This window comes from Anguilla rostrata, chromosome 11, assembly GCF_018555375.3.
Source record: "Anguilla rostrata isolate EN2019 chromosome 11, ASM1855537v3, whole genome shotgun sequence".
Taxonomy (NCBI): domain Eukaryota; kingdom Metazoa; phylum Chordata; class Actinopteri; order Anguilliformes; family Anguillidae; genus Anguilla; species Anguilla rostrata.
Genome location: NC_057943.1, coordinates 31,335,569 through 31,346,546, shown reverse-complemented (window position 1 = coordinate 31,346,546; position 10,978 = coordinate 31,335,569). Strand labels below are relative to the sequence as shown.

The following is a 10,978-nucleotide window of genomic DNA, read 5'->3' as shown; positions in this document are numbered from 1 at the left end:
TTACCATTTTCCCTGTTTGTGCAGTATAATAAGGTAACAGGTATGTAAGAGGTGTGCCACACTGAGTGAATCCTTAATTAAACACGGTTAACTGGTGATAGTCGTGACCTGGGATGACATCTTCCACTGTGGGAAGAATGAGGTCCCTTTCTGTTCACTATGGAGTGAGGACATGTGCTAAGTTTCACAGTGGAGGAAGTTGGACATAAAAACATTTCATTTGACTTTTGAATGAATGAATTTGATGTACTTGTCAGGGAAGAGTATATTGCTAATCACCCGGTTGCAAGTAGTGTTTTTCTTGACAATAGTTTTGTTAATGTTTCCCTGATGGCTGTACCATCTGCCCAGATCACAGTGTCAGTGTTATTCACAATGATCTGCTGCAGCGCAAGTTTCAGCATTTTGGGAAGTCTGCCAGCAATCTTAAAACTGTCGAATTTGGGTGTAAAGATCCCAAACTCAATCATGTGCAGTCTCTTCAGAGGCAAGCTTTCATAGTTTTAGAGTCACCTACACTTCATGTGAAACACAGAGATGGGCACTATATGGACTATGCTAGCTCAGGTAGAATGAAGTGCTTTGAGTGTGGGGATACAGGGAACATGTGGTGGTTTGTCCACACATAAAACAGAGAGACTAGGCCTTCTGTGGAGCAGTCAGGTGGATCACAGAGTAGACCTGGGGAAACTGCTGGGGATAATGACAGGCAGAAGAATTAGGAGATGGATCGGGGGAGACTGGTGGTGCCAAGGAGCAGGCAGGTGAGGTATAGGGCAGGACTGGGGCGATTGGTGGGGTAAAGAAGAAGGCAGATGAGGTGCAGGGTAGTTCAAAGGAGGCCGTAAGCTGTGTGAGAACATTCGGTCCACTGGAGCAGTGAATTTTGTGTTGGTGTGGATGCGCTCTGCCCCATTTCCCTCCCAGGGGTGTCACAGCGTTGTGTGACACTGTGCTATATACTTGGTATGGTAATGTGCCAGCTGTGCTGAGGCTGGACTAGGCCTGGTGGTGCCTCCACCAGTAAAGCTACAGCTAACTGTAGGAAATACTGACACCAGAGACGGTGATAAAGACTGGCTGTAGTACTGACTCAGTCATGGAGCAGGCTGAAAACAATGAGGAGAAACTTCAGGAGAATGAGATCTTCTGTAATAGCATCAGAACAGCTGCACTCACTGCAGGAGAATAATGATTTTTTTTTCCGTTGCCAAAACTGTGGAGGTGTCAGATTTTTTCCCCCTGATGTCGAAACATTCATTCAATCAGTGAATAAAATGAGAAAAGAAGTTAGTCTTGAACATTTGTGGAGGCAAAGAGGTTTCATTTATGGAAATTATTAACAAATATAAAAAGCGGAAGACTCCTTGGAGGAAAAAATGTGAATAAGGTATTGCAATCCGCATGTTTCATTTTAGGGATGCCGTGGAAATGTAAATTATTTACGGAGGTGCCTTGGGTTTTAAAAGTTTGGGAGCCACTGCTATACATTACAAAGCATATCACAGAGTTCTGATAATATGATGTGCATTAAGTTTTTTAATCATCCTGTTTTATTCTGATCTATTTGATAGGAGTTTAAAAATAAAAAAAGGTTTCAAGGGCAGGGACAGATGAGCCAATAGGAGAGAAGGCTTCTGTTACTCCCGTCAACCTTTTTACATCAGGTGGGCCAGAGGGCTTCTCAGCCTCCAGCATAGCCAACAGGCAGGGTGTTAGACGCCTGCAGCAGGACCAGCACAGCACTCAGCCAGTCCCCAGAAGCTTAGCCAGGAGCACTGCTCTCTGGAGCCCAGCAGAAATCTGATAAGGGGAAATGCTCACTCAAAAGAGGAGAAACGGAGAGCTGCTGTTTCTCAGGGAAGAGAGTGAGAAGCAGGAGAAGAGAATACAGGAGAAAGCAGGGGGACAGGAAGAAAGAGCAGAGCAAACTGCCCATAAAAACTGCCCAGAGACCTTGTTGAATGTTTTCTCAGACAAAACATAAATATATTTACAAGCGTACTATTGTTGAAAATTAATACTAGGCACCAGCTAAATGCAGGAAGATTTGGACTGTGGCTGGTAAGTTTGTACAAATGATCTCCCATGGCATTTGAAGGTACTGTTCTATTTTTAAAAATCTATTAAAAATTTTTTTTTTTAATTTGGCTGGTGTAGTAGTGAAAGTAGCAGGTACATTTTGTAATGTATCAGCCACTGTTCTTATTGCCTGGCTCTTTTTTTGTCATTAAAATAATTACCATACTATATTGTATTTAATTATCATATTGTAATTAAATATTAAAATGACAATTAAATTATGTAAACTAGTGCCACTTTTTTGGCCTACATGGTTACGTGTTTAAATTTTAATTTGAAATTTAAATTACTTTTATTTACTTTTATTAAATGTCAGTCTTTTGCTGTCTGATATAAATGACAAGCGTATGCATATATTTTAAATTGCACATGAAAACAATTATGGACCACACAGGTTTATAGAATTAAAATATATTTAAAGTGTAATGCATCAGCACCAAACTGAGTAAAAAGAAATCTCTTAACATAAAATAACAAACTTTAACCAGTTTTTCGCACTCCAAACTATATTTCCATGTTTACATGAATACAGTACTAACCGCAGTAGACCTAACTGCAGTTATACAGTATGTAATCATACTTCATCATGTGCGCAGCTTGGTTAGCTGGAGAAGGTACTCAAGCACAACGTCTGTCTCACATCTGTACCCGACTCCTCTCCAGGAAGTGCAGTCCTTCACCTGGTGGAGCTGGTGCATGTAGGTCTTCATCCCCAGGATCTGGCTTTGGTTTCAAAACCTCTCCATTGTGGCAGACTTCGATATGACCAACTGCCTTACTGAAGGCATCATGCTGGGCCAAGCAGGCAAAGCCCAGTCCTAATGTCTTCCAGGTGATTTCTCTGAGGGTAATGCATGACTTTGTGATGTGATCCTGTGAACATGATGACAGACAGTCGTTGACTTTGGATTAAAAAATGCCTGTGTAGTTAATCTGTAAAACAGTCTATAGGCCAACCAATACTATAAGACAAGCACCTCCAAAGTGCATCCCCAACCATGATCTACATTGTGTATTCACTGCATGGCAATCTGGTTGAAAGTACAGTTGCAGAAGAGGCATGGTAGGATGTATGGTAGGATGTATTGTGTCATATCTTGAGCCTGTAACCTGTGAACACACAAGATACATTTGTGGGCTTTGGGTTGCATGCATTGTTACCACAGAGATCACAACTGATAGTAATGATGCACATGACCTGAAGGACACCTCTAGCTTCTTTACAAACATTTATTTGCAAATTTTGGCAACCCTATTTCATGGTATTGATTTTGGCTCAGTAACCACAATGTCTGTAGACTGACATTATGGTGGCTCAGTATTTTGAAGCCCTGCTCATAGAATAAAGGTGTTAATGTGAGACAGGAGAAAGCACCTTTTTCCTCTTTTAATCTCTTTCTCCTTTTTCTCTCCAGGTTAAGGCACCGGCACCCAATCCTTCTTGCGCTGCGATGTTCATCGCAACCTTCGTTATCGATTCGAGAGAGTGCAGACAAGCATGTGTTCTCCTCCGAAGCATGTGATGTCAGACATTTTATTACGTTGCCGTTGGCAAGTCTTCTGCAGACACAAGTTGGACAAAAGGACTTAATGTGCATTTCAAGAGATGGAGTTGGCGGTGCCCGATAAACCAATGGAGGTGCTCAGACAGACCCTGGCGAGTGAAACCCTTCCATTTCTGGGCGATGTTAAGGCCAATTACATGTCATACTGCAGAATCCCTTCACTTAGTCTGAGTGAGTCATCATCAGGACAGGCTGCTGCTGTACTGCTATGGAAGCTATAAGCAAACTGCCATGGAAACACAGCCAACTAATTAGCAAAACAGAAACTGAGTCTGCAATAATTATGTCAAATTACAAAATAATGTAAGTTCCCCCTAAAGAAATGTGCAATAAATTAGTAACACAAAGCATAAAATAACCACAACAGTTATTTAATGAAGCTGCAAACTCAAAATTACAACTGACTACTAAGAAAGTACACTTGGCTTCTAGAGCAGAAATCTAAGAGGTCTAAAATGCCTCTGAGTTTTTTAGTGAATTTCAGCACCAGTGATTCATTTAAGTCATTGTTTATCTAAAGAATCCACACTCCTTGTTCCCAAAGCCTTAATTGGCTTCTGATTGAAAGGAAACCACAAACAAACTGCAGGCACTCCGGCCCACTAGAATTGGAAGTACATCTGCAGACACCCCGGCCCACTAGAATTGGAAGTACATCTGCAGACACCCCAGCCCTCAAGGACTGGAGTTAAACCTGCAGACACTGCGGCACTCCAGGACTGGAGTTAAAGCTCAGACACTGCAGCCCTCCAGGACTGGAGTTAAACCTGCAGACACTGCGGCCCTCCAGGACCGGAGTTAAGCCTGCAGACACTGAGGCCCTCCAGGACTGGACTTGAACCTGCAGGCGATACAATCCTCCAAGACTGGAATTTCACACCCCTGCCTTAACCAGAAAGTTGCAGGTTTCAAAAACCCACACATGCCACCTCTGTAATCTGTATTCACCTCCAATTTAAAGGCACTGTAAAGGGGATTAAAATAGTTAAAATATCCATAAATCATCATAAAGGGATGTATCGACTTCACGTCCACCACCAAATATCTATTCAAAGTAATGCCAATAACACATCTCAAGTGTGACATAAAATCTGTATTGAAAGATCTTTAGAATTGTATGTGCATCATTGGGACTGCTCCACCTCTCACATATGGCTAGCATTGTTTGACAACTTTTGTTGTGACAGAGTTTCACTGGAAACAAAAACACAGGATATTAAAGGTCTACTGTAATTATCTTAGTTGGGATTTAGACCATGAGACCTTTGAACTCAACTGAACTAGAGCCATAATGGCATATCCTAATGAGCAGCAGCTGCACTGCCTTTAATTGGATCTGGTGGATTTAAGCTGAGATGCACACCCCCTGCATGGTTGTTAGAGGTTCTCAAATTGCTTAAACAATTTTTAAAAAATTTGGCATCTCCATTTCCACATGAATTTGGAATCCAATTCGCAAACTATGTACAAGCATGCTCATATATGTCCCCTGCTGCCAGCTCAGGAGAGTGAAGAGTCACAGTTCTCCTCCAAATCATGTGGTGTCAGCCAGATGCTCCTTTTCACACCAAAGCCACAAGCCGGACACACGCAGGGCAGGAGGAGACCCAGTCATACGCGCGTGCAGAGAGCAAGCCCTGGGTGTCTGGTTGGCCAACAGGGGTTGCTTGAGAAATGAACACTGCTATCCCCACCGACTTCCCCTAAAGCAAACTGTGTGCTCCCTCTGCAGGGCTGCTGGTCAGTTGGCAGTGGCACGGGTCAGATTCGATCTGAGACCGTGCTGCTCCCTCATGCACCGCAAGCGGTGCTTTTACCTAGTGAGCTACCCAGCAGCCCCGAGAGGGAGTTTTTAATGTTGACTGAACACATCAGTGTAACACATTACAGATGAGGGGATTACACTCTTTAGAACCACCAACCCCAACACCAAGCTCAAAACTACTGAATGTACCATACACACAGTCTGTGTCTGTACACATTCATTACTTTGTGGGCTTTCAGATGCCATGTGTATGTTTGTGAATGTGTATGTATGCACGTGTCTAAGTGTGTGTTTGTGTGTGTCCATGCGTATGTGCATAGGTGTGTGCATGCGTATACATGCTTGCTTGGGTTGGGTGCATACATGCATGCATGCTTTCATGCCTAGGGTGTATGTGTGTGTGCTTACTTGGGTACGATGTGTGTGTGCACGAGAGAGAGAGAGAGGTCTCCTTAGTAAGTTTAAATAAAAATTTAAAAAGCATAATAGCTTTTTGGATCATAACAAAACTGGCACCATGAAATCTTAGTCTGCGTAATTAATTTGAATACCGCTGGCTAAAAATATTCTGCATTAAACATTCAGGAGACGCTGGGGTGGGGGTGGGGGGGTCTGTGTTCTGTGCCCAGCAAACAGCCGAAACACAGAACCTCCCCATCTCCACAGCTGTCACAAGCCGACCTTGAACTGCTCACAGACACCATACGCTTTTTAAAAATGGGCCACAAAAACAAAGTAACGAAAAAATATAAAAGGAAAAACATCCATATGAAATATAAATATATATAAATAAATATAAAACAATGTTATATGTGCAAGTATGGACGGGAGTGTAGCACAGTGGGTAAGAAACTGGACTTGTAACAAGTCAGTTCGATCGGTAGACTGCCATGTACCTGAGCAGGTACTTAACCGAATTGCTTCGTATATCACTGTATAATGGATGCAATGTAAATGCTATGTAAAGTTGTGTAAGTCGCTCGGAAAAGAGCGTCTGCTAAATCCTGAATGTAATGCAATACTATCAGTGCAAAATTACAAAATCAACTTTATGATACCTTCTGTTAATAAAAGCTTGTCTCCAAACAGCGAATCATGGCTGCAACTCAATATATAAAGCATGGAGACATGATGAAGAGTCTCCGCTGTGGTTTTACCAAACAGAATGTCACAAGACACGTGATCTAGATGACCTTGACTGCGGTGTGATTGTTGGTGCCGGACATGGTGGTTCCTGTATTTCATAAACAGTAGCCCTTCTGGGATTTTCACACGCTACAATCTCTAAAGTTTACAGAGAAGGGTGCGATGAACAAAAAAATCCAGTGAGCAACAGATCTGTGGGTAAAAACGGCTTATTAATGAGAAAGGTCACAGGATAATGGGCTGACTCATTCAAGCTAACAGAAAAGCCACTAATGCTGAAATAACAGCTGTTTACAATGGCGGTGTGCAGAAGGGCATCATTCAATGCACAACGCATTGGACCGTGAAGCAGATGGGCTACAGCAGCAGAAGACGACTACCCCTCCTTGTCAGCTAAGAGCAAGGTAATCTGACAACAGTGGGTACATTATCACCAAAACAGGATGGTTGAAGATTTAAAAAATCATTGCCTGGCATGATAGTTCTCAATTTCTTCTGCAACATGCAAATGTTAGGATCCGAATTTTGTTGTAAACAGCATGAATACATCCTTCCTTCTGTCTACGGTACAGCCCTTGTTATACATAGCATGGGTTAATACTCCCCACACCATTACATCACTGCCAGCAGCCTGTACTGTAGACACAAGGCAGGATGTATCCATGGATAGCCTCGTGTCTATGGTACAAGCTGGTGGTAATGGTGTAATGGAGTGAGGAGTATTAACCTGTACTATGTATGAAAAAGGCTGTAATTCCCACATGGATTACCTGATATGGATGTAAATGCCCTCAGATTAAAACTGACAGTCTCCTCTTTAACATCATATTCACTGTTTTATTTCAAATCTAATGTCGTGGAGTACAGAGACCTTTTTACAGAACTTTTAGGCACTTCTTAGCAAACTGTCACCTGGCCATTTTTTTTGTTTGGCTAACTAGTGGTTTGCATCTTGCAGCATTGCCTTGCCTATTAAAGGTAATTCTGATTTGCTGGACAGGAGTTTGGGTTTTTTTTCTTCATTATGGTAAGGACAGTCATGAACTGTACAGGTCCTCCTTGGCCTACTAAGCTTTTGGTGATTACTGAGCTCACCGGTGCTCTCTTTCCTCTTAATGATGTTTCAGACTATTCATTTTGGTAAGCCTAAGGTTTGGCCTATATCTCTGACTGTTTTTTCTTATTATTATTTTGCAGCCTCATAATGGCTTCCTTGACCTTCATTGGGAAACCTCTGATTCTGCTGTTGACAAATGCCAATAATAAACTCCAAAGGCAATCAAAAGCCTATCAGGGCTAGATTCTGGAAGCTCTCTTATACCTACACTAAGGAAGCAGTTGAACACTCCCAACTAATCAGGAAAACTTGTGAAGCCATGTGTCACAAACATTATTGTGCCCTGAAATGGCGGTGATGTATAAAAAGTGTTGTAATTTCTACATTGTGAAACCAAATTGTGTACATTATTCACTTTATTTAAAGAGAATCTGAACATTAACCACATGTGGATTGTTTGATTACAAATCTAAAAGCATGGAGTACAGAGCCAAATGACAAAAAATATATATTTCTCACAAACATTATGGAGCTCACTGTATATACTTCTTGTGAAACACTGCCCCCTGGTTTTGCCAAACAAAATAGCATTCAAACTCAAACTGCTGTGGGTCTTAAAGCAGAGCAGGAGTCTTCATAAGAACCACAGTAGTGAATGTATTCTTCATGGATATTTTCAGACCGGTGACTCTACTGATGAGTAACATTAAAATTCACAAGCATAGTACAGTAACTCCATCTGTGTCTGTACTTAAAGTCCATCAGTCCCCAACAAAGTCAGCCAATTCAAAGGGTCCACTTAATGTTTTATTCCATTTGAATCAACGTTTTGAGCATGTGCTTTCCCAGCAGAGTACAGCCGAGTGAAATTACAAAAGATTGGCGGTCTTATGACAGCGTCCTGAAAACCCGGGACATGCAGGAAGTGCTTCAAGTCCACGTTCATCTCCCTCTTCTCTCTACACCTGTCCTGGTGTTTACGAATGTAAGAATACACTTTCCCAGTACATGGCTTGGTCCTGCAGTCTGTCATCTGTTATGGTGCTGTTCCAGTGTGTGGATGAGTTCCATGGTTATGGTGTAAACCAGATTTTGGGACCCATCCATGCACGAGCTCAGAGTTGGGAAGCAGGTTCCCTGGAGTACTTAGCTTGTACTCATGGCTCACTGACACCTCTGCTTTTATTATAACACACTGCAGCTAACCAGTTAGCCAACTAAGGTCATTAAATGCTTGCTTACATTGATACTTGTTTTTGACACGGTGGAACAGATACAACAAAGCTTCCTGTCATAAGCATCTGGGTATCATGTTAAGCCTCTGTCCGGACCACGCCAAAAATAAAATAAAAGTAAACGGTAATTTAGTAATTCCTGATGAGGTTTTGTTTTGTTTCTGAGCTAATTATTTCCTGTATGAACAATGGAATTTTGGTAAATTTGGTACACTATTGTAACGCTTGTGATTTTACCAGTTATTACAAATGGAGATCAGGCAGTTTCCCTGATACAGAAACAGTACAGCAGTAAGCCAATTAGAACTGAGTATTAATCCAGGTGGCGTATTTTAGATAGGGCTATAAAAAACAATTTGTGATTAAATACAGGGCATTCATCTCAGAATCATTCAACCATTTGAACAGAACGTCTTTGCTGACGTAGCCACGCACAGCAAAAAATTAGCAGAATCTGCCGTTTCATTCCTAAACAGCAGGTGTCACTGTTATACTGTGGTGTTATGAAAAGCGACCAAGTTTCTAAATGAACGCAACCAACATTACCCAGTGACTCCATTGTGAAAAGAGTTTGTGACACTGAAGAATGCACCAGTGATGATACAGCAAACTGTTCATTAGCCACTGAATTTAATGAAACAGATGAGAAATATTGTCAGTTCTAGTAAGTGGCAACCCTCAGCAGTGCAAGTGCACTTGCAAGTGATGAAATCATTCCCAAGATAAATGTTATTGTGATATACCTACTACATCTCACGGCTGCAGCAAAGCCCCAGAAATCTATCCTAAATTGAGTACAAAAGAGCATGCAAATGTGCTTAAGCAATTGCACATGCGCATGCATACACAGACGCAGACACTCACACGCGAACACACAAATGCATGCACAGAAACACACACATCACAGTGTAATATATTTTACATATGGTAGTGCATGGTGCATTTAATCCCTTCGGTCCATCACTGACTGAAAAAGCATGCATTTTTGCCTTTAATTTAACTGAACATTGTAGAAATATAACATGCTCAAATTGCATTAATAAAATAATAGTAACAGGGTTAATGTATGTCCATTTTTATTTTATTGAAGCTTGTTTTGGTACAACATGCTGTAGGCTATTACAAGGTTTGAGTCTTTGATGGAGCAGCTCTTGTAACTGGCAATGTTACCGTGAAGGGGGAAGGAGCACTCGGCATCAACACTGCTGACCGGGGCCGTCAAACACCTGATTGCACCAACTGACAAGGACCGGGATCTGGATCCCAGCACATTCCAGGATCTTTATACATTGTCACACTTTTTTTAATCCCACAGACTGCAAGTGAATCCTAAAATTTTTACTGCGCTCAAGTACAGGAGTGAACCAACGTAGTTTAGAGCTGTCAAAAAACCAAAACCAAGATGACCGAATGGAACAAATACCATCAGGCAGAATGGGCCCTCCAGAACCAGAGTTGTGCAGCCTTGCCTTAGGCCTGTACAAAATACTCTGTATGCTACATAAAGGTTGAAAATGAATATTCTATGCTGCTGCAAAATTTTGGAAAGCACTAAAAATGGGGGAAATCAGATAAAGGAATGAACAGCAAGCGAGGCTTCCGACAAACACCCAGCTGTAATCATGGGCACTGTAAAGTAGCAACAAACGAGCAGTCAGGTAATGGGGTCAGAGCAAGAAAAGACTCATGGGAAATACCAATCAGGTAATGGGGTCAGAGCAAGAAAGGTCTCATGGGAAATACCAAACAGAAATGAAACCTTGCCTTTGGCTTCACAACATTAAAATGTAATCGGCATTCATCCGGTAGTATAAAAACATCACAGTCTTAATAATAGATGTGCAAAGTGCAAACAGTAAACATTAAAACAATATGGAAGGTGGTTAGAGCCAAAACCTAATCACATTGTAAAAGGCTTATGGAAAGATTTTGGCATGAACCACCCCCCCCCCCCCCCCACCCCCCCATGAGCAGCCAAGCGGAACCAGCAGCTGTTTTTACTCCTGAGCTTTGAAATACACTTCCGGCATGTTTCCAACTCACATAATTTTGACTCATAATTTTTATTTAGCACAGTGCTACTATGTATATATCTGTAAATCGGATTTGTAATGGCATATTCAAATAA

General features: G+C 41.7%; 1 long non-coding RNA gene across 1 annotated transcript; it reads left to right on the top strand.

The window, feature by feature from the left end:
* Positions 1–1,616: 1,616 nt before the first annotated feature.
* LOC135234602 (uncharacterized) lies at positions 1,617–5,851 on the top strand. Its single transcript, XR_010324144.1, has 3 exons — positions 1,617–2,064; positions 2,746–2,914; positions 3,498–5,851. It is a non-coding gene; the product is annotated as an uncharacterized LOC135234602 (long non-coding RNA).
* Positions 5,852–10,978: the final 5,127 nt, after the last annotated feature.